Raw genomic sequence first — 23,409 nt, 5'->3', positions numbered from 1 at the left:
GAGTCTGCTGTGTATCCTGCTTCCCATGTTGGATCATTCTCTCCCTTTTTATTCTATCAGTTAGTATTTGCAGACACTAGTCTTGTTTGTGTGATCCCTTTGACTCTTAGTCCTATCATTATGATTAATTGTGAACAGAAATTGATCACTTGGACTAGTGAGATGGCATTGGTACATGCCACCTTGATGGGATTGAATTGGAATCCCCTGGTATCACAACTGATCTTTTGAAGGTGGGCACTCAGATGACCATGCCCATGAGTTTCCCATTCAGCTCTGCAATGACATCTGCCCATGGCCTCAGCAGCACAAGTGGATGTGGGGATGATATCTGGACAACCCTGCAGCCATCACACCAGTTTCCGGGGTGAGGGGCATCCATGGTCTTCTAGATGGCATTCATGCTGTAGACTGTGGTCATTAGTCCCTTCCTGATGCCACAGTTGTCATGGATGACCTTAGCCATCGGAGAATAAATAGTGTATGGTGTAGGAGGCATGCCTGACAATCTTGAGGATGTTTCTCATGGTTCACATCCATCATAAACATGAGACATCAGCAGAGATGATCCTTTTGGCCCAGCCTTCTCCATGGTGGTGGAAAATACCAGTGGACTCCACAACATATTCTGTACCAGCATCAGTCTATTTGATGTTGGTGGGATCTTTCCTCTAGAAGATGGATTTTGATTTCCCATTGACGACAAGTTTCCCATTCTTAGCATTGACTCTTTCCATTGTCAGCATCGATTGTGCCACTGAACTTGCTGTGTATGGAAACATCCTGGATCATGTGGACCATGTAGTTGAAGCCAATTAAGGGATCATTGATGGCAATAACACCCAGTTTACCAGAGTTGAAAGCAGCCTGGATAACCAATCACCCAATACAGCTTAATCTATGCATTACAGCCTTCACCAACATGTCTCAGCGACACACTATCCCTGCACCAGAAGGTGCAGCTGTCTGTCAAATAAGGAAGTGCAGAGAGTCCTCTATTTATTATTAAAGTTCTATTTTTTCAAGTTTTCTTAAGTCATTCTTAAGAATTCTAACTTAAGATTTAAAGCCGTTTTCATTTTGTCATTTTTCCCAGCAAATGCATAATAATTACAACACAGTTCTCATCAACTCTCATGTTAACATGATATTAATATAAAGAGAACAGATTCCAGTGGTTCATAGATACAATTTTCAGAATATAATGATTGAAAATTATTAATTCACAGTGGTAGCTAACTAAATGCAGGCTTTATTGGAGGTATTATCTTCCCTGTACTCACTTCTCTTCCAACTGGGTTCTTCACTCCTTCCAGTGAAGCACTTTCACATGAATCTTTGGCTCGGTATCTGCATCTGTGAAAACCCCAAACCAACAGAGGTAATAAAGACTGCAAGATCTATCAAGACAATATCACAAAAGGAGTGAGGGAGGGACCTGTGGGGGTGAGACAAATTATTAGAGGCAGGTAGACTTCAAATTACTTCAAAGTCAATTTGTTAGTGAGGCTAAGGAAATTATAGTTTGTTAGTGAATTTACTTGGTGTAATTTCAATTCACCTTGATTCATTAAGATTAACCCAATGTATATTTACTGTATTCTTTTTTTTACAAATTTTTTAAGGTTTATTTATTTATTATTTGAAAGACAGATTTACAGAGAGGCAGAGGCAGAGAGAGAGAGGAGAGATCTTGTATCCGCTGCTTCACTCCCCAGATGGTCACAACGACAGAACCGTACCAATCCTAAGTCAGGAGCCAGGAGCTTCTTCCAGGTCTCCTATGCAGGTGCAGGAGCCCAAGGACTTGGGTCATCTTCTACTGCTTTCCTAGCACATAGCAGAGAGCTGTGTGGGAAGTGGAGCAGCTGGAACTCGAACCGGTGCCTATGTGGGATGCTGAAACTGCAGGCAGTGGGTTTACCCGCTAATGCCACAACACGGGTCATGAGCACCAGGAACCCGCCACGTGGAAGAGCATCTAGGCCTGTATCTGGGCCAGAAAGCCTAGAGTACATGGTCCAAAGGCCATGAACCCTGGAGGCACGGGGCTACAGCAAGCCCCCTCCTGACAAGAGGCCAGGGAAGAAGAGCAGGGTATTTACTCTAGTCTACATACAAATTGGTTGTGGTATACCAGAAAACAAAGATGACTGTAATACAGTGTGATAAGCATAATAATATCATTGTATAGCATATTCTGTTGAAAAAAAAAGGAAAAGGAGCAACTCACCTTAAGTAATTCTAGGAAAAACTCTATATTTTGGGGGTGAATGTTCAGCATAGTGATTAAGATACCACTTGGGATGCCCACATCTCATACCAGAGGGCCTGGGTTTCAGACCCCATTCTGCTCTCCCAGCTTCTTGCTAACACGCAACCTGTGAACTAGCTAGCAAGTGATAGCTCAAGTAGTTGAGTCCCTGACACCAACATGAGAAATGTGGACTGAATTCCCAGCCCTTGGTTTTGGCCTAGCCCAAACAAATATTTGTATACCCTTGTTCACAGTATTATAAACAATAGCCCAAAGCTGGAAGCAACCCAAGAGTCCATTGAAAGATGAGTAGATAAATGTGTTGTACACATGCAATGAAATATGAATCCATCTTAAAAAAGGAAGGTATTTCTAATACATGCTACAATATGGATAAAACTTGAGGACCTTATGCTATGTGAAATGTACCAACTCCCCAAAAGACAAATACTGCATGATTCAACTTTTATGAGGTACCTAAAGTAGTCAAATGGACAAAAACAAAGTAAAATGGTGGTTGCCAGGGGATGGTGGAAGTAAGTAATTGATAATGGAATCTAGTAGAGACAGAGTTTCAGTTTGGGTAGATGAAAAAGTTGGGGAAATAGATGGTGGTGATGATTGCACAACATTGTGGATACACTTAATCCCAAGTAAACAGAAATTCATACTTTAAAGGGTTTGAAATGGCAAATTTTATGTTATTTCTACTTTAAAATTTGACATTGCATAAAATAATGAAGAAATTGTGGTTTATGCTATTTTAAATATTTATTTATTTATTTGAAAGTCAGGGATATAGACAGAAAGCTTCCAGCCATTGGTTAACTCCCTAAATGCCTGCAACAGTAAGGGCTGGACAGGACAAAGTTAAGAGCTGGGAACCCAATTTGGGCATCGCATGGACCCAAATACTTGAGTTAGCACCTGATACTTCCCAGAGTCAGCATTAGCAGGAAACTAGAGTCAGAAGATAGAGATGGTATTAAACCCAGGCTCTGATGTGGGATGTAGTGCCCCAACTGGAATCTTAACTGTTAAGTCAAACATCTGCTCTGGTGTTTGTTTTTTAAAATTTTATTTATTTGAGAGAGAGAGAGAGAGAGAGAGAGAGAGTGTCTTTTATCCATTGGTTCACTCAAATCCTAGCAATAGCCAGGGCTAGGCCAGGTCAAAGCCAGGATCTGTGAATTCAGGTCTCCCACATGAATAGCTGGGACTCAGTTACCTGGGCCATCATTTTTTGACTCTCAGGGTCTACATTAATGGGAAGTAGGAGTCAGGACGTAAACTCAGGCAGTTCAGTATGAAACACAGTTGTTCCAACAAAGTATGTTTGCCTGCCTCTCAATATTGATATAAAACAATAGCAAATAGCTGTGATTTTTAAAAAATAATTTAGCATTTTCCTCAGTAATCCTCTAAACCAAGATCTCTACTCCAACACTATTGACGATCTGGGCTAGATAATTATTTTTCTTTGGAGTTGTCCTGAATGTTGTAAGATGCTAGCAGCATGCCTGGGCTCTACTCACTAGACGCCTGCACTGACCTGGCACAAGGTGTCTCCAGACATTGGCAGTTGTCTTGTAGGGAGCAAAAGTCAGCTAGTGGAGAGCTGCTGGAGTAGAACAATTCCATAGGTTCCAGAGATAATGCTATTAGCTTCCAAACATATGGGAGTAATAGGAAAGGCACCAGGGAAGACAAAAATATCAGCTCATTTTGGAAAGTTTAAGTAAAGGAGCTTACAGAATTATGTGAGTTGTCAAATGTATTGATTTGGTCTTCATCGGTCTGCATTGGTGACAGTAAAAGCCAATTAACTGTTCATAGAAAAAGAGAAATGATGGTTGGCTAAACTGTACCCATGGTGCTTCCATTTTCATTTGTAGGACCCTCATAGACATGTCCCTCAGTAAAAGCACCCAGTGCTTTCATTGGCCTCTATACAAATGGTTATCCAGTTTCACTGAGGGCTAATGTTGTGTTGGATGGGTATAATTATTTTATTAGTGATTATCTCCTAAAACCCTTCTCCTGAGCTTTGGGTCCCTTCACTTCTTGACTTTTCAAGGAACTTACACACCATCACTTATCCCTTCTTTATCCTCTGTGTTTTATTGTCTGCACACAGTAAAACTCCACATAGTAAACTACCATATCATTAATTACAAAATTAATAATTTTAATTAATAATAAAATATAATAAATAAGACTTTCCAATGAAATTAAATGCATTTCCATACCCTTCAGTGAAAAGGAAACTCAGTCATGGCCAGAAACTGCCCTGAATATGGCTCCAAATTTTTGGAGATTTCCTCTGTGCTTGATCCTTGCCACATTTCTCACTCTCTCATCAACCCAACTCACATATGGAGTCTTTCTACTTCTACCACAATATCTGCTCCCAAGGTCTGCAGGGACTTTCGATGGAACACCCAAAATATAAGGGGACATTTCAATTCTTTAAACTACTTGATTTTCCAGTAGCAAGGCTACTAATATCTGTATTCTTTCTTGAACTAGGAACTTTCTTATTGATTTCACTTTTGTTGCAATGGGATTCTGAGGGCCAGTGCATATTGAGAGTCATTGTAGTAGTAACACATCTCTCAGGAAGAAACCAAGGGAAGGTAATTACCCTAATTGGGCAGCACATGTGAGACCTTTTTGAACACAGATAGAAACATTCAAAAGCTCCAGTGGACTGCAAATGCTGGAGCATTCCAAGTAAGGAAAGAATAATTGGAGGAAACAAATTTGCCTTTCACCACAGCAATCAATCTTCAGGGAGACAGAGTTGGCACAAGGTTTTCCTTGCTACCCTCAGGGAATGTCACTGTTTAAAGCATTGAATGGTGATCAACAGTTTACTTAATGAGGTGCTCTGAGCATGCAGTCCCTAAGGTCTGAATCAAGTAAGTTCCCAATGTCCCCCAAAGAAATCACCTTGAGCCTCCTAAAGATACAGGTTAAGAATTCCTTGCCTGGAGTATTCCCTGTGCTTTCTGAGGGAAAAGTTACTGTAAGGGAAAGAACCATGATAACCAGGTATTACCACGATGACATCAGAAAAAGTGCAGCTTCCAAAAGGGCTGTGGGTGGAGAGGAGTAGGGCACAATTGAGGGAAATACTTGATTAGACTCCAGAAATTGGGCACAAACAAGAGCAGTGGATCTCAAGGTGCCATCTCAAGATTAGCAGAATCACTATCTCCTGGGAGCTTGTTAGAGATGCAACTTCTTGGCCTCTATCCCAGATCTACTAAAACTCTAGTGATCAGGCCCAGCCATTTGTAGTTAATAAACCCTCCAGGTGAATCTTACATGTAGCTAAAACTTGAGAACAATGACAGTAGATGGTTTGCTGAATTGGATGATGAAGGACCCACCCAAGGTTGTGTCCTCAGAGACTTGAGGGCCTTCCACTTCCAAAAGCTCCTCTACAAACCATGATACTCAAACATTTGTCTTTCCATTCATGGCTTTTAAGTCTCCTTCATAGTTCTCACCTTATGCATTTATTTGAATGGTTCTTGGCAACAATCCTTTGCATGTTCTTCAGTCGTATTTCCTAATATTTCCATGTTCCACTGAAAGTTATCTCATTGGAAAAAATCGAACATTATTATCTTATTTTGTAGATAATCTGCATCCTTCACTCACACACACACACACACACACCAATTTACCCACTGCAATTTGCATGACCTTCAATACATCTTGGTTTCTATTGAACTTGGCTAGATATATTCATGGGATGAATTATTATAAATAAGTGTCCTAAAGTTGAAGAATATTTACATTTCCAATTATTGGCTATAGGGAAGGCTTACAATGCTGTCTTGTCCCCAAGAAAAAGAGTGTTCCTATGCCCTGGGGGTTGCCTCTGGTAAAGGTCAAGGTAAACATCTTAGTAGACTCTGGTGAGGAAGGCAAAGATGAGCTGAACACAGCTGCAGCTTGTGGCTTTGAGTTGTCAGGCTTGTTGAAACTATTTACCATTTTTAAAAATATCATTTGAGTCCAATATTTTTTAAAAAGATTGTATTTATTTATTTGAAAAAGTTACAGAGAGAGGCAGAGGTCCTCCATCCACTGGTTCACTCCCCAATTGGCCACAATGGCGAGAGCTGCGCTGATCCAAAGGCAGCAGCCAGGAGCTTTTCCCGGTCTCTGACATGGGTGCAGGGCCCCAAGGACTTGGGCCATTTTCTACTGCTTTCCCAGGCCACAGCAGAGAGCTGGATTGGAAGTGGAGCAGCCAGGTCTCAAACCAGCACCCATATGGGATGCTGGTACTTCAGGCCACAGCGTTAACCTGCTGCACCACAGCGCCAGCCCCTGAAACAATTTACCATTTAATGGTGTGTGCTCTGGCCTGGCAGTGCCTACTGCTGATCCACCAACTGGCCAAGCTGATGCCATCTGTCCCTCCCAAGGAACCTTTGGGTAGTTTCTCTAGACTACACAGAGTCCCCTTGGGCTCCCACAGCCAATGTTAACTCATAGTGTATTGTTCTTTTGTCTACTGGCCATGATGAACTTAACATCCCTCTCAGGTTTCCTAAGCAATTTTTTTGAATTTTATTTGAAAGGCATACATAGAAAGACAAAGATTTTTCCATCTGCTAGTTCATTCTCCAGACGCCCACAACAGCCAGGAATGGGCCAGGCCAATGTCAGGAGTTTCTTCTGGGTCTCCCACCTGGGTGCAGGGAACTAACTTGGGCCATCTTCCATTGCTTTCCCAGGCCATTAACAGAGAGCTGGATCTGAAGCAGATATGGGATGCTGGCACTGCAGACTCAGATTTAAGCTTTTTATTTTTTTAAGATTTACTTATTTATTGGGAAGTCAAGAGTTGCAGAGATAGAGAAGGAGAGGCAGAGAGAGAAAGGTTCCACTAGTTCACTGCACAGTTGACACAATGGCAGGAGCTGCACCATTCGAAGCCAGGAGCTCCTTCCAGGTATCCCATAAGGGTGCAGGGCCCAAGCTCTTGGGCCATGTTCCAAAGCTTTCCCAGGCCATAGCAGAGAGCTGGCTTGGAAGTGGAGCAGCCAGGTCTTGAACCAGCACCTATATGGGATGCTGGCACTGCAGCACTGTTGGCACTAACGTGCAACAGATTTAACATACGCCACAGAGCAGCCCCCCATTTTTACTTTTTTTTTGAAGATTTATTTCTCGATTTCAAAGGCAGAGTTACAGAGAGAGGCAGAGAGAGAGAAGACTTCCATCCACTGGTTCACTCCCCAAATGGTCGCAATGGCTGGAGCTAAGCCGATCTGAAGCCAGGAGAGGAACTGTTTCTTCCAGGTCTCCCACAATATCCAGGACTGGGCCAGGCTAAAGCCAGGAGCCAGGAAGTCTTTTCTAGTTGCCTACATGGGGGGCAGGGACCGAGGTACCTGGGCCATCACCCGCTGCCTTTGCAGGCACATTTTCAGGAAGCTGGAGCAGAGGCAGAGCAGCCGGGACCTGAACCGGCTCATCCCGGATGCGATGCCAGCATCGGGGGCAGCAGCAGAAGTCGCGGCCAAGAGAGGAACCAGCGTCTGCAGGAGCCGTAGCTGACCTACCGAGTCCTTTGCAGCTCCACGGTGCCGCCCAGCACACGTCCACATCCACGGCTCACTCCTGAGACGAGCACATGCTGCTATACACCCAGAGACCAGCCCAGCCAGGTCAGGAGGGAGACCCGAGATGGAAGGGGCCTTGTTTGGATGTCAAAGTTCAGTAACCACAGCCCCGGAGAACAGTGATTTCGTGCCCTTCTGCTCCTGGGTCGATGGTCATCCCAGCCCCTGCAGGAGCGCGGAGGACGTCAAGCGGCCCTGTGGTCAGAGCCCCCTTCTTACTTCGCTCTCGTAATCTGGCCACTACAACGTCAGCTACGCGTCTGTCCCCCACCCACAGGGTGGGCAAAATACAGGTGCCATTTCCGTGAGGCAGAGGCAGCACCCTGCGGGGCCTTCCCCTGGGCGTCTCCCCCATCCCCCGTGTGCTCCCTGACGCCGGCCATTTCCCCGCCGGCTTCCGTCTCCCGTGGTCTCTGGCCTCACGCCCTTGCCCGCCTGCAGCCGGAAGAGGAAGTGTCAGCCCAAGTCCGCGTGCGCCGGGTCTTCCGGCCTGCGCAGGCGCGCGTCGCGCTCTGGAGGAGGGGCGGGTTCCGAGAGCAGCTGCTCTCCAGAGCGGCTGCTCCTGAGGGAGGCCCTGGGCCGGCGCTGCGGCCCGCAGCCTCAGGCTGGGGATGTAGCGCTGCCGCCGCGTCTCTGGGTTCTTCCCTGGACTCGCGCCCGGGCGCCGCGAGACCAAGCAGGATGAGGGAGGGCGGGCAGGGCGCTCGGCGGGGCCTCTGCCGTCTGCTGTGCTCCCGCAGGTTCGTGAACCTGCGTCTTCCTCAGGACGGAGAGCTCCCCTCCTGTGCGGTCCTGGCCACGCTGGCCACGCTGTCCCGCTGGGGTCGCCGTGGGAGTCCCGCCAGGTTGGGTGAGCGTTGGCTGAGTTTGTCCCTGTTTGGGGTGCGAGTGGCCCAGGTTCCGCACATGATAGTCGGGGGAAAGATGGGTCGCCTGCTCGGGGAGGGCGCAGGTGCATCTGGTACCGCTAAGTGCAGGTGGGAGTGCGGACGAATGCGGAATTCACAGGTAGGCAAGAGCTCTGCGCGCATCGGCCCTGCCTCGCCTCCTGCAGGGCCTAAAGATACTCAGAGCTGGACAGTGGGAGTGGCTCCAGGGAGAAGGAGATCGGAGGCCTTATTTGGTGTGAGTTTGTACTCGGATTGGCTGTAACTAGGAGAAACCTTTTGCTTAGATTTTGCTTACTCTGTTGATTTGAAAATGTTCAAACCTGAAAGCAAACATCAGAGTCCAGTGCTTGTCTTGCAGAAAGTGCACTGCGGTTCGATGGCATCCTAAGGGTTAATGTGTTACATTAATCTGTCCTTCATCCTCTGTAATTTTGGTAAATGGAAAAATTCTATAGAACTAAATGGTGCCTTCTTGTTGTGGTTCCTCGTGCTTCTCCGCAGGTGGCGTGAATGCATATTTTTTCACTATCAGATTTGCTGAGGTTTGCTCATTAGAATAAGGTGGTGAATGCAGAATTCTTCATCAGCGTTAACTTACAATGGAGATGAGAACTAAATAATCCTCGAGCAGACAGAGCCATTAGGCCTGGAAAAAACCTTAATCCCAGTTAAATTGCAAATAAGAACAAAGCTTGAGTAATTTCTTGTAAGTGCTTGTATTAGAGAAAATCAGAGTTCAACCAGTCAGCAGCAGCCAACCAGCGTAGAACTAAGCATTGTTGATGGAGGGCGTTGCAGTGAGAATGAGACATGGTCCATATCACGTTCTGTGGTCCACACAGGTCTCTCAGTCTTGTTCCCAAATTGTGGGGTATTCACAAAGTGCCCTTGTCTACATATAGTTGCTAGTCAGACTTCCTGCAGGAGGCAGTGACACCTGGGGCCTCCCATTCCCTCATCTTGTTAACTGCACCCTCCTGGTCTATGCTCTGAGATTTTGGATCTTATTCTGGGATTGTAAAATCTATCATATGTAATGGAATAATCATCATATATAGTTTTTAAATATGATTTTAGTTATTTGCATACATTTCATAAATGCAGCTTTAGGAAGTTTAATGAGAGTGAATTTTTAAAAAAGATTTATTTATTTGAAAGAGTTATAAAGAAGGACAGAAAGAGAGAGATCTTCCATCTGCTCATTCACTGCCCAGATGTCTACAATGGCCAGGACTGGGGCAAACCAAAGCCAGGAGCCAGGGGCTTTATCCAGGTTTCCCACATAGGTGGCAGGGATCCAAACACTTGGACATCTGCTGCTGCTATCCCAGGCCATTAGCCAGGGAGCTGGATTGGTAGGGGAGCAGCCTCAAACTGGTGCATGCATAGATGCTGGTATAACAGGTGGTGGCTTTACCCATACATGACAACGCCAGCCCCTCTTAATATTTTTGAGCTACCCTTATGCTGGAGCTAAGTATTAGTGTACACAACTGCATTAGGTCTTTTGGAGGGATTTTTAAAAACCTACCTCCTGCAATGAGATTGGATTATCTTTGCTTCTGATTTCAGATTTCATTTTACCTTATAAAATGAAAACTTCCCCCTTTCTCTGTTGTCTGCAAGCTCTTACGTAAGAGTGAATTGATCTATGTTTTGAATAATGGGCTGGATTTTATATGGCATATTTTTTATTCCAGTATATGGATTTTAAAGCACTGAATAAAGGTCTTTAGATTTCAGCTATTTTTAAAAAAGTCTTGTTTGCTTATTTGGAAGGCAGAATTAGAAGGAGACACATATATGGGGTTGGGCATGGGAGAAGGGAGGGATGGAGACAGAGAGACTGAGAGATCTTTCATCTGCTGATTCACTCCCCCATTTGGTTACAATGGCCAGCACTGGGCAAAGCCAAAGCCAGGATCCAGGAACTCCATGTGGGTCTCCCATGTTGGGTGTAAGGGGCCCAACTACTTGGGCCATCCTCTGCTACCTTCCCAGGTGCATTAGCAGAGAGCTGGATCAGAGGTTGAGTAGTCGGTACTTGAACTGGTGCTCACATATGATGCTGGCATCTCACGTCTCAGGCTGTGGCTTAACCCACTGTGCCAAAATGCTAACCCCTATATGTAGCTATTAAAGGGTTAATTATGCTTTCTGCTTAACCCAAGAATAATTTAACTGGTTTTCTAGGAGTTGATCCATTGTATTTGCAGGTAATATTACTAATATTTTTATAATATTCTCCTTAATGTTTCATATATCCACTCTATGGTCATGTCCTAGCTTCCTTTCATAATGTTACTTATTTTCTTATTAATAGTCTTGCCAGAGATTTATAGGTTTATTGTTCCTTTATGGAAATGAAACTTTTTACATATTACCATGCTGTAATATACATTACATTTCTTTGTACTTAATATTTTACCTTTATTTCTTCTGCAATTTTTGATTATAATGTAATTTTTTCTGATATTTTTTAGTTATATGCTTAGCTAATTACTTCTATACTTTGGATTTTCTTTTAGAATTATTCTTTATATTCGAAAAGCAGAGAGAAGAGTCTTCCATAACCTGGATCACTCCCTAAATGTCTGCAACAACCAGGACTTCAGCATTCTGAATTCAGGAGCCTGTAACTCCTTGTGGGTCTCTCATGTGGGGAGCAGAGACACAGCTACTGGAATCATCACTGCTGCCTCCCAGGGTGCAGCAGGAAGCTGGATCAGAAGCACAGGCAGGACTTAAACCCAGGCCCTCCAGAAATGGATGCAGGTGTCCCAAATTGCATATTTTAAAAAATGGCTTATTTATTTGAAAGGTTGAGTTACTGAGAGAGGGAGAGACCCACTGAGGGAGAGAGAAATCTTTCATCTTCTGGTTAATTCCCAAATGGCCAGGGCTGGGCTAGGCTGAAGTCAGGATCCAAGAGCCTCTTCTGGACATGCCACATGGGTACAGGACTTGGGACCTCTTCCACTACTTTCCCAGGAAATTAGCAGAGAGCTAGATTGGAGGTAGAACAGCTGGGACTCAAACTGACACCCATATGGGATTCTGACACTGCAGGTGCAATTTAACTGGCTGTGCCACAGCGCCAGCCCCTCAAGTTCCATCTTAACTGCTGCACCAAATGCCTGTCCCCTCTTCAATTTTTTTAAGGAAAAGCAGTGATATAACTTAAAAGCTGTACATTTAAATATTGCATATATATACATGTGTGTATATATATATATATCGCACACATTTTAATCACTTCTGTGACATAATGGAGAGAGGTCAGATGGAACCATCATTACTAGGAATACCGGGGAGAACCCTGTGCTCTGATGGGTACTCTCCCACCTTCTCTGTAAGATTCATGGGTCCCAGTTTTCCTAGGAAAGTTCTAGTTCATAACTTTTCATTCAGACTATTTGGAGTGACCCTTGATCATCTCAAAATGTCTTTGTTTGGGCTGGAAATTAAAACGTCACTCTACTGGCTCAAGAATGTGCTAAAGAGGGACCAGTGTTTTGTGTGGCATTTGTTACTACTTGGGACACACGAGTTCATATAGAGTGCCGGGTTGAGTCCCAGTCTGCTTCTGATCCTGCTTCCTGATAATGTGCATCTTAAGAGGCAGCAGGTGATGGCTGAGGTACTTGTATCCCTGCCATCACTTGGGAGATTCAGACTGAGTTCCGGCTTGTTGGCTTCAGGCTGACTCAGTCCTGGCTATTATGGGCATTTATGGCATGAACCAGCTGATCAACTCTCCCCCTCTCTCCTTGTCTCCCACCCTCTCCCTGTCCTCCCTCTCCCTTTAGACAAGTAAAAATAAATTAAAAAAAATTTAAGAGATTTATTAAAGAACATTAAGTACCAAGAATGTTGTGGTATTACACTTGTACATGGATAAGGAAAGTGAGAAGGATCTACTGATGAACTGTACATCAATGCTGTAAAGTAGGGGTCCTGAATACTATCCAAGTGAGAGCTATACTAAGAAAGAAAAAACAATGTACAGAACACAAAGGTGTGTATGGCCCAGGGTTTCTTCCTGTGTATGTGATTTTGCTGCCTTCCTCAGTCCTGTGAGCTAAAGGAAATTGCATAGGCAGTAAGATCAGGCAGTTCTGCTGAACATCCTCCAGAGGGCCCTCTTCATGTCCCTGTTCCTCAGGCTGTAGATGAAGGGATTCAGCATGGGGGTGACCATGGTGTACATCACCGAGGCCACTGTACCCTTCTTGGGGGATGATGAGACAGCAGCACTCAGATACACCCCAAGGTCTGTCCCATAAAATAGGCAAACTACAGATAGATGAGAACCACAGGTAGAGAAGACTTTATACCTCCCACCTGTGGATGGGATGCAGAGAATAGAGGAGAGAATCTGAGCATAAGAGTAGAGGATCCCTGAGACTGGAACCCCACCAAAGATGACACCAATCACATAGATTAACACGTTGCTGCTGGTGGTGTTGGAGCAAGCAAGATGGACAAGCTGAGGAGCGTCACAAAAAAGTGAGGGATTTCCATGAGTGTGCAGAACCTAAGTTGTGACACCATCAGACAGTGCAGCTTGGACTCCACAAGGCTGATGAGAAGTGATCCCAGGACCAACAAGCTACAGAGGTGGGGTTTATGATGACCGAATAGTGCAGGGGGTAACAGATGGCCACCAGTCAGTCATAGGCCATCACAGTCAGGAGCAAACTGTCCAAACAGCCAAAAAGGTAAACAAGACACCTGAGTTAAGCAGCATGCATAGGTGATGGATTTGCTATGTGTCTGGAGGTTCACAAGCGTTTTGGGGATGGTGGTGGTGCTGAAGCCAATGTCAGCCGAGGACAGGTTGCAGAGGAAGTAGTACATGGGGGAGTGCAGGTGGGAGTCTGAGCTGACAGTCAGGATGATGAGCTGGTTCCCAAGCACCGTGACCAGGTACATGGGCAGGAACAGCACAAAGAGGAGGGGCTGCAGGGCTGGATCCTCGGAGAGGCCCAGCAGGAAGAGTTCCCAGACACATGTGAGGTTCTGCGCTTCCATGTAGATGGGACACCTTCTCAAAAAGAAGAGAGTGTTAGAAGAAATAGCACAGGAGTAGAGGCCCCCAGATGAATGTCTGTGTTATGAGGACAGACAAATCCTAAGTCAGGGACCTTCCCTCCAGGACCACTCACCCCAGGATGTTGAGCAGTGCTTCCCAGGTGTGCCATCTGCTCAGAACTCTTCCTGTTGCTGTGTGTGCTATCTGCCCATGTCTGTACATCCACATTAGGGACAGTAAACCAGGATCTGGGACTGTGATGTACAAGGTTAAGCCTCTGCCTATAGTGCCAGCATCCCATGTGGGTACCACTTCAAGTCCCAGCTATGCCACTTCTGCTCCAGCCCCCTGCTAAAGCACCTGGGAAAGCAACAGAAGATAGCCCAAGACCCTGGGCCGCTGCCATCTATGTGGGAGACCAGGAAGAAGCTCCTTGCTTTGTCCTGGCTCAGCCTCTGCTACTGTGGCCATTTGGGAGACAGAACCAGAGGATGGAAGATCTTTCTCGCTCTCTCCCCCCACTTCTGTGTGTGTGTGTGTGTGTGTCCTCCATTTCTACCTTTCAAATAAATAAATCTTAAAAAAAAAAAACAGTAAACCAAACACTGTTGTTATATTTTGAGATACCACCTTAAATGTTAGCCCCTACATTTGAAGGAAACAGAAAATGACCTTCTCTCAAAAAAAAAAAAAAAATCCTGCTCAATGAACACTAAGAAGCAGTCAAATATACTTCATCTTATCCAAATGCAGTATAAGAAATTCCTCTCAGGTTGCCATTGTGGCATAGCAGGTTAAGAGACTGCCTAAAGGCTGGCGCCGCAGCTCACTAGGCTAATCCTACACCTGCAACACCAGCACCCCGGGTTCTAGTCCTGGTTGGGGCACCGGATTGTATCTTGGTTGCTCCTCTTCCAGTCCCGCTCTCTGCTGCGGCCCGGGAAGGCAGTTGAAAATGGCCTAAGTGCATGGGCTCTGCACCTGCATGGGAGACCAGGAGGAAGTGCCTGGCTCCTGGCTTCAGATCAGCACAGCGCGCCAGCCATGGTGTCCATTTTGGGGGTGAACCAACGGAAGTAAGACCTTTCTCTCTGTTTCTCTCACTGTCTAACTCTGCCTGTCAAAAGGAAAAAAAAAAGGGGGGGCTGCCTACAAAGTGGCATCCCACATAAGCACCAGTTCACACCCTGGTTGCTCCACTTCAATCCAGCTCCCTGCCAATGTGCCTGAAAGAGCAGAAGATGCCCAAGTCCTTGAGCCCCTGCCACCTACATGGAAGAAATGGAGTTCCAGGATTCTGGCACAACCCTGACTGTTGTGACCACTGATGGAGTGAACCAGCAGATGGAAGCTTTTTCACGTTCTTGCTCTTGCTCTCACTCTCTGCTTTGCCTCTGTCATTCCATCTTTCAAATAATTTTTAGAATTACTTTGGGAGTATAATCTAGTATAGCCAAAACCACATCAGCTAAATGCTAAATCAAAAACAAGTGTTCATAATCACATGCATTTTTATATGCCAACTATCTTCACAGGTCTGTTTTTGGTTGTATGACATCCACTTTCACTGGAAGTAAGTGGTCACTCTCAAATGTATGGGTTTTCTAGTAATAGGAACTCCAGATATAAGTCAAAAATAGCAAAATTTGGGTTTGATGGATCTCACATTCTGATAAAAATGTTTTTGTTAATTGCATGAAAAATCCACACAACACCATCAATCCTGAAGGTAGTGTTAATTTACAATATACCAACAGTTAAACAAAAATAACTTTATTTTGGCAGGCAGAATGGACAGTGAGAGAGAGAGAGAGAAAGGTTTTCCTTTACCGTTGGTTCACCCTCCAATGGCTGCTGCAGCCAGCGCACTGCGCTGATCCGAAGCCAGGAGCCAGGTACTTCTCCTGGACTCCCATGTGGGTGCAGGACCCAAGGACTTGGGCCATCCTCCACTGCACTCCTGGGCCACAGCACAGAGCTGAACTGGAAGAGGGGCAACCGGGACAGAACCTGGTGCCCCAACCAGGACTAGAACTCAGTGTGCCAGCTCTGCAGGTGGAGGATTAGCCTATTGAGCCATGGCACCGGCCAACAAAAATAACTTTTAATAAGTAATGTAGACCTAGTTTTCATTATAGCAGGGTTATTTTCTTGCAATGCCATACAATCTCAAGGAAGTATCTGAGGTTAAATTTGCTTTTGGTGGTTTGTCTTGGCTTGGTAAAACTTTTTTTTTTCTCTCTCCACATTCTTTTTTTTTTAAAGATTTATTTATTTGAAAGTCAGAGTTATGGGGGGGGGTCTTCCATCCTATCGTTCACTCCTCAATTGGCCGCAATGGCCAGAGCTGCGCCGATCTGAAGCCAGGACCAAGGCGTTTCCTCCGGGTCTCCCATGTGGGTGCAGGGGCCCAGGGACTTGGGCCATCTTCTGCTGCTTTCCCAGGCCATAGCAGAGAGCTTGATCAGAAGTGGAGCAGCTGGGACTCAAACCGGTGCCCATATGGGATGCCAGCGCTTCAGGCCAGGGCATTAACCCACTGTTGCACAGTGCCGGCCCCAGTAAAACTTCTTAAATTCATCTCTAATGCTAAGCATTCTTTAAGAGCTATTGTCATCAAATCCCACCCTCTCATGAACAGGTGAGAAACAGATTACTAAAACCAGGTTACATGTAATGTATATGAGTGAAGTTGACATGTTGAGACTTGTTTATTATTCACAGCCCTTGTTTATACTCTTGAGGAACAGTGGTCTTTCTACTAATTCCTTGTTGAAATCTTGAAATCTTTTATTAGTGCAAGATTAAGCTTGTGACTATAAAGCAAATTGAAAATGTCATTGAAAAAATGAAAAGAAAATGCTATAACTAGTGCTCAAACAGTATTTTTCACTTTGTATTTCTATGTGGGTGCAAACTGTTGAAATCTTTACTTAGTATATGCTAAACTGATCTTCTGTATATAAAGAGAATTGAAAATTAATCTTGATGTGTATAGAAGGGGAGAGGGAGTGAGAAAGGGGAGGGTTGTGGGTGGGAGGGAAGTTATGGGGGGGAAAGCCATTGTAATCCATAAGCTGTACTTTGGAAATTTATATTCATTAAATAAAAGTTTAAAAAAAGTGAGGAAAGATGGAGTGAGAGAGGAGTTTAGGGTGGGAAGTATCAGGGAGGAGGAAGTTTGTAGCTGTAAAGCTGTATAGTTCTGCATACATTCCTACGGGCTTACTTCTAAGGATTCAGTTTAAAAACTTGCCATGGGGCCCCAAATCCAATTAAGCTGGGTGTAAAAAATGCCATCTTAAATGTTAAAGTGATCATATTAAGTGTTAAAGTGATCATTTATATATGATTAAGTGTTAAAGTGATCATATAAATAGGAACAAGTGCCTGGTAATAATAATAGAATTAAAAAGGAGAGAATGTTCCAACATGGCAACCAGTCCATTCAGCAGACTCATAACGGCAATAGCTTTATATAGCACTCTGACCTCAGAATCAGCCCTTAAGGCATTCTAGTCTGGCTGAAAAGCCCATGAGAGTGTTTTAGGCATGGAAAACCAAGATACTGTGGCAAAAAATGTCCTACATCAAGGACCTCTGTGAGAGAAACCCCTCTGGAAAAAATGGCCATCAAAGAAGGATGTGCTTTTCTCTGAAGGGAGGAGTGAACTACCACTTTGCTTATGGCCTTGTTTAAATACTGACAGAGTTTGTGGATTCAAAAGGCTTCCCATAGCCGTGGCAGCACATGTCCAGAGCCTCAGTTAATCACTGATGTCATGCATAAGAGTGTTAATTGTTAAATTAACAACAAGAGTCACTGTGTACTAACCCCCCATGCAGGAAAGAAGTCTTCCATATGCTGGTTCACCCCCTAGATGGCTGCAACAACCAGGACTGGACCAGACTGGACAGAGCCTAGAACTCTATCCAGATCTCCCACATGGGTGTCAGGTACCCATGTACTTAGGTCATCCTTTGCTGCCTCCCAGGCACATTATCAGAAACCTGTATCAAACGTGGAGTGTCTGAGACTCAAACTGGTGCCCATACGGGATGCCAGCATTAGAGGCAGTAACTTAACTCACTGTGCCACCCACTTTTAAAATATAAAATCATGGGCCAGTACCATGGTGCAGTACCTTAATTTTCTGCCTGCGGTGCCCGCATCCCATATGGGCACTGGTTCTAGACTCGGCTGCTCCTCTTTCCATCCAGCTCTCTGCTATGGCCTAGGAAAGCAGTAGAAGATGGCTCAAGTCCTTGGTCCCCTGCACCCACATGGGAGACTCAGAAGAAGCTCCTGGCTCATGGCTTGGATCAGCACAGCTCTGACCTTTGAGGCCATTTTGGGAGTGAACCAGCAGACATAAAACCTTTCTCTCTGTCTCTTCCTCTCACTGTCTGTAATTCTACTTTTCAAATAAATAAAATCTCTTTAAAATATATACAATCATTAATAGTATTTCAGAAAGAACAGGTTGGCAAAGAAGGAGGTACCTTTCTCTGAAGGGAGGAGAGAACTTCCACTTTGATTATGACCTTGTCTAAATATGATCAGAGTCGGTGAATTCAAAAGGCCTCCATAGCCTTGGCAACTCATGACAAGAGCCTAGGGTGATTACTGATGCCATAAACGAGAGGGTCAATTTGTTAAGTCAACAACAGGAGTCACTGTGCACTTACTCCTCATGTAGGATCTCTGTCCTTAATGTGCTGTAAATTGTGATTTAAAGCTATAACTAGTACTCAAACAGTATTTTTCACTTTGTGTTTCTATATGGGTGCAAACTTTTCAAAGCTTTACTTAATATATGCTAAATTGATCTTCTGTATATAAAGAGAATTGAAAATGAATCTTGATATGAATGGAAGGGGAGAGGTAGCACGAGAGGGAAGGGTTGCGGGTGGGAGGGAGGTTATGGGGGGGAAAGCCATTGTAATCCATAAGCTGTACTTTGGAAATTTATATTCATAAAATAAAATTTAAAAAAGTAGTATTTCAGAACTCATCAAATGTTTTTTGTATCCTTGTACAATTATTGTACTTCAGTTGCACAAACACAAACATTGTCATGAATTTGCACATATTTCCCTTTCAGTGTTTCTTCATTAGTAGTATTATTTTATGTATCCATACTCTTCTAGAAAATTGACCTAAACTGTTAATAAATACAGTTTTCTAAGTTTTCATTTCCAATAATATTTTAAATATCTTTGTGTCATATATATGTCTGCTTCAAACACTTATTTGAAAGGGAGAGAGAAGGAGAAAAGGAGAGATTTCCCACTCTCTGATTCACTCTCCAAATATCCACAACTGGCAGGGTTGGGCCATGCCCAAGCCAGGATCAAGGAACTCAGTCAGGTCTCCCACATGTATGGCAAGAACCCAAGTACTGGAGCCATCACTGCTGCCTCCCATCGTACACATTATTAGGAAGCTGGAATTGAGAGCAGAACCAGGACTCAAACCCAGCCCTTCAGAGTGAAAAATAGGTGAGATATGGATGCCCTAGTGGAGTCTTAACCATTGCATGAAACACCTGTCCAACACACACATTTTTATATATCAATTAAAAAGTAAAAAATTACATTAAAATGCTTTCACCTGTTCTCTCCTGCAAAATGAATATAACAGACTTTTTTTCCAAGTTAGTTCTACAAATAAAAGGACACAGCTACTTTTTTTTTTAACAAAAAGCTCAGCTCAGCCCATGGTCCTTGGAAACTCTAGTCGATACTAGGGTTACTGTCAACATTTTTGCCACTGTTGTCCTTTTTGTCACTGGTCACTTTTTTTCACTGTTGTTGTTTTGTGCTCTGGCAGTAGAGATGCCCACAGGAGCTAGAACCATGTCAGAAGAAAGTTAACTGGATATTGTGAGATTTCTCAAATCCTCGCCAGAATCAAGAATACTCATGTCCATGGGTCTCTGTGCTGAAACTTGAGCATGTTCGTGTCCTCCCATATGTCAGTCATAACTGCCACATGTGAACACCAATGATGAGGATAAGATGCCCTCTGCAGCCCTTCCTTCAACCCAACCACTGTCTGACTCACACTTACTGGGCTTCTCTGGTTCTCTGCTGGGGCATGGCCAATGATGGTGAATCTGCTCCACTCCACTTCCCTGCTTGATGAAAGCTGTGGCTTTGTCCTCAAGACTGGCAAGAAGATAGAGTCAGACATGGACGCCTGATCCCTGATGCAGACGATGGCTCTGAAGGAGGAGACACCGATCTGTAATCCACTAGAACAGGCACATGAGCAGCTGGAGACACAGGGTAGTTATTGACACTCCCACGGCCTTGAGAGCCCAATGCACAGAGCTCATCATCAGTCAGATTGGTCTATGCTGTCCTATCTCTGAGGACCTGACAGTATTGGTGGCACAAGAAGACAATTGTAACGTACTTGGAGAGGTCTAGGAACTTCCCCTTCTCAGGAGAAATGTCACATGTACTCTCCTAACTTCTGACTTAGGATTTGAAGGAACCTTGACATCAAATGCAACTTTTAAAAATTAACTGGGAGGTGGGCATTGAGTGGAGCAGTTAAGACACTGCTTGGGAAGCTGCATTCCATATCAGATTTCAGTCCCAGTGCTGCTCCCAATTCCAGCTTTCTGCTAATGCAGACCCTGGGAGACAGCGCGTGATGGTCCCCACCACCCATGTGGGAGTCCTAGATTGAATTCCTGGTTTCTGGCTTCTTCCTGGCCCAGGCCTGGCCATTGAAGGCATTCAGGGAGTGAATCAATGATGGAAGATCTCTCTCTCCCCACTTTTCAAATAAAAAAAATAAATTTTAACAAATAAAACTAATTTTACAGGCAGATAGAGCTGTCTTCCACTGATTCACTCCCATTATATGCCCAAAACAGCAGTGGCAGGCCAGGGTTGTGGATGTATGTGTTGGATATTTGTGACTTTTCTTATTTAAAGACAGAAAAATTCTAATTTTTCTCTTTAATTGATGTATGTTGGGAAATTAGAAAGCTACTGATGCTTATGTACTTAGAATTTGCTCTTTCCCTTCAGTAATTCAGAACACCATATTTTGATGCAAAAACTTACTGACATTCATGTCTACCTATGAGGAAATCTTCAAAAACTTCATGAAAATGCACATAATGAAAAACTGTGAATTTCAAATATTTTTGTATCAAAACAAACTTGTAATTTAACTTCATTTTTATACGCACTTTTTGAAGTCCACTGGTATGGATTTGAAGCCAGTCATGGGGTACAGGATGCACTCAAGGAGCGGAGTCTAAGCTGTGACACAGACACAGAATCACAGGGTCACTGGGATCATATTAGGAGTTGTCCAGGACTGTGGTCTCTGTGGATGTCCAGGCTCTCAGCACAAAATTGTGGAGATGTCAGTCCCTTTTCCAGCATAGACCTAAACCCATCACACCACCATGCTCTCAGCAGAAAGCTCCAGCAGAGGAACTGGTATACGAATAGACACTGTCCCTCATTTTGGGAGTTCTGCAGACCCCACCCTGCTGCCCCAGGCCTTCAACAGCAGAGTCCCTCCGTCATTCTCACACCAGCCATTTAACTAACATCTCCATTGACTCATATAGGAAGACTTGACTGACCTTGACTCATATAGGAAGACTTCATCTTCGTGGAGAATGCATTTCTCAGATTACTTGGTGTTCACAGCTCCTGAAAGTGTAAATGCTCATGCTCTCAGCTGTTGCTGTTGTTGATAAAGCTAGATGTATGGGAATGGTGGTCCTTTGAAAGCTTCACATCCTATCCATGCGGCCAGCCTGGCACCCAGGACAGGTGGTGAATTCATAGATAGGCTCATCTTTAACCAATATGAGGGAGGCTTAACCATGTACTCAATTACATTGGTGTTGAAGAAAGAGTGTGTAGCCATTCATGAATAAATAGCAGGGGGTAGTTGGAGGAGATCAAATGGCAAGTGTGTAGAGTATCAATTAAGATTAAGAAAAGGGAAGATTTTAAGACCTTTTAGAATGCTTTGGCAGTTGCAAAAATGTAAAATGAAACAGGATTGTGCATTAGGATCACCGTCCAAGGCAAGGGTAGGCACAGACATTGGGTGCAGCAGTTGTCATGGGTTGGGATGCCCACATCCCATTCCCGATTGCCTGGTTTGAGTCCCAGTGCCACTTCCAAGTCCAGTTTCCTAATGAGTACTCTAAGAGGCAGCAGGTCATGGCTCAAGTAGTTGGGTCCCTGCCACCCACATGGGAGACCCACGTGGCTTGCTCCTGGCTTCAGCATGGGCTAGTCAGGCTATTGCAGACATTTGGGAACTGAAAACAGTGGATTAGAGATCTCTCTTTCTCTATGTCTTTATTACTTTCAAATAAAAAATTTTTTAAACGAGAGTAGAGGACAGGTGTCTGATAAAACCAAGGTTTTTATGCTTGTGTAATAGAATGAGTTGCTGTGTGCCTCTGCCAGTTCTCTCTTGCAGGATGTTTGTCCTAAAAGCAACACAAGGAATACCAGCCTCTCAAGTTTCCTTTGGCAGATTTGCAATAAGAAATTTCTACCTTCCTCCTTATATCCCTTTGTTACTTGCAGAACGTTCAAGTTCCAATTATCTCGTCTGTGAATCCATCAGGAGTTGCTATTAGAGGAAAACACATCCAGATAAATACTCATGATGTTATTATTGTAAGAAAATCCATAGGCTTCTTCTCTCAGGACTTCCTAAACATCTTCATGGCAGGTGCAGTCATGCAGGGAGAAGGCAAAATACTAGAATGAGGGAATCAAATTGTCTTAAATGTTCTGGCCAGGTCCTTTAGAAAGTTATATATCATTATTAAAGGGCCTTGGAAGGTAAACACTGTTGCACTGCATTTGCTGCTAAGAAATCTGAGGATTCAGGAGGGACTCTGAGCCTCTGAAGTCCTCTTGTTTTGAGCTGATGTCAGTGTAGGCGAGAGTCTTTGGATTCCAAACCTTTCTGCTCTGTGAGTTTGCTCTCCCCACCATGTTTGTCATAGTGTTCCTCGGGATACACAGAACTTCCCAAAATACTTCCTCCAGTCTTTCCTCCCTCCTTAGATTTCTTTGTGCTTTCACTTCTTTAACACCTTAATAACAATGGCTTCTGGCTATGTGTCTTGTTTTTTTTTTTTTTTTTTTTTGCCTTATGTTCACCACTATAATAGTCATCATCACACAAATCATTGTTGAACAAATATTTCTATATAAAAATAATATTTAAAAAACAAATCCAAGAGAAAGTAACATATTAAAAATCCAGAAAGCCTTGAAATATAGTTTAGTTTTTTTGAGAATTGATAAGAATTGTGTTGTAGTAATTGTCAAGCATTTGCTGTGACCTCAAGAATCTAATGTATTAATGCCTTGAATCTAAAAAATTTTAAAGGATAGTTTTGAATTTACAAAACAAATTGTGAAGTACAAAGAGTTTCCATATACCCAGTTTACCCTATTAGTTTAATATGTATCATGATCTATAAACCAAAGCAGCTTCTCTAATAATTACCACCTGATATTAATATAGTTGTCACAACTGACAAAATACACCCAGCTTATGGATTAAAA

The 23,409-nt window shown here is 43.9% G+C and overlaps 2 pseudogenes; both read right to left on the bottom strand.

The window, feature by feature from the left end:
* Positions 1 to 241: 241 nt before the first annotated feature.
* Positions 242 to 924, bottom strand: LOC149121537 (glyceraldehyde-3-phosphate dehydrogenase pseudogene; annotated as a pseudogene).
* An 11,979-nt stretch (positions 925 to 12,903) lies between these two features.
* On the bottom strand, positions 12,904 to 13,900 carry LOC138845731 (olfactory receptor 7E178-like; annotated as a pseudogene).
* Between the last annotated feature and the right edge of the window lie 9,509 nt (positions 13,901 to 23,409).

Source organism: Oryctolagus cuniculus, chromosome 16, assembly GCF_051225735.1.
Source record: "Oryctolagus cuniculus isolate XC-2025 breed Fujian yellow rabbit chromosome 16, ASM5122573v1, whole genome shotgun sequence".
Lineage (NCBI taxonomy): Eukaryota > Metazoa > Chordata > Mammalia > Lagomorpha > Leporidae > Oryctolagus > Oryctolagus cuniculus.
The sequence above is the reverse complement of the archived record's forward strand: the minus strand, read 5'-3'. Positions and strand labels throughout refer to the sequence as shown.